We start from the raw sequence: 704 nt of genomic DNA on the forward strand, positions 1-704 counted from the left end.
AAAATAGTTTTTTATTCACCCGTACATGCAGCTTGCTTAGCCGATAGCTTGACACTCACATGCAAGGATTTTTTTAATACGGCCAACTCACACCTTGCATCGGGCTTCCGCCCAAACATTGGGTCGGAGTAGATTTTTTTAGTTCCTGTAAAAAGTACATGATATGTGAACTTTTTTGTAGAATGAGCAAGGACGTTCTTTTGAACCAAACGTGTCACAGATTATTTTCCTCAAGGAAACCAGACCCACGACAATTCCCGCACACCAAATCAGGGCCTATATTTGTCCAAAACACATTGTTTCAAATTCACCCCTAACCCTCATACTCTCATTGCATCGGGATTGGTGAGAACTAGTGATTGGGTTCGGGCTGGGTTGGGCCAGGTCGACAAGGGCCGTCGTGCTTCGGCCGCCCAAGCCCAGCAACCGGTCATAGCTCGCATCCAAAGATTTCTCAAAAAAAAAAGCTCGCATCCAAAGAGCACCAGGCGACCACGCAACAACCATTCCCTCCTCCATCGCACGCAACCCAGATGCCATCTCCCGTCCCGTGCCTCTCCCCCGTCCCCGCCGTCGCCGGCGCCCCGGCGGCTCCTTCCTCGCCGCCACACCTATCCCCTCCCACCTCCTCGCCCCCCGCCACCGCTTTCTCATGCCCTGGAGACTTTGCCTTGGGACCCCCGAGCCGAGGATCCAAACTTTCC

This window comes from Triticum dicoccoides, chromosome 6B (genome assembly GCF_002162155.2).
Source record: "Triticum dicoccoides isolate Atlit2015 ecotype Zavitan chromosome 6B, WEW_v2.0, whole genome shotgun sequence".
Taxonomy (NCBI): Eukaryota; Viridiplantae; Streptophyta; class Magnoliopsida; order Poales; family Poaceae; genus Triticum; species Triticum dicoccoides.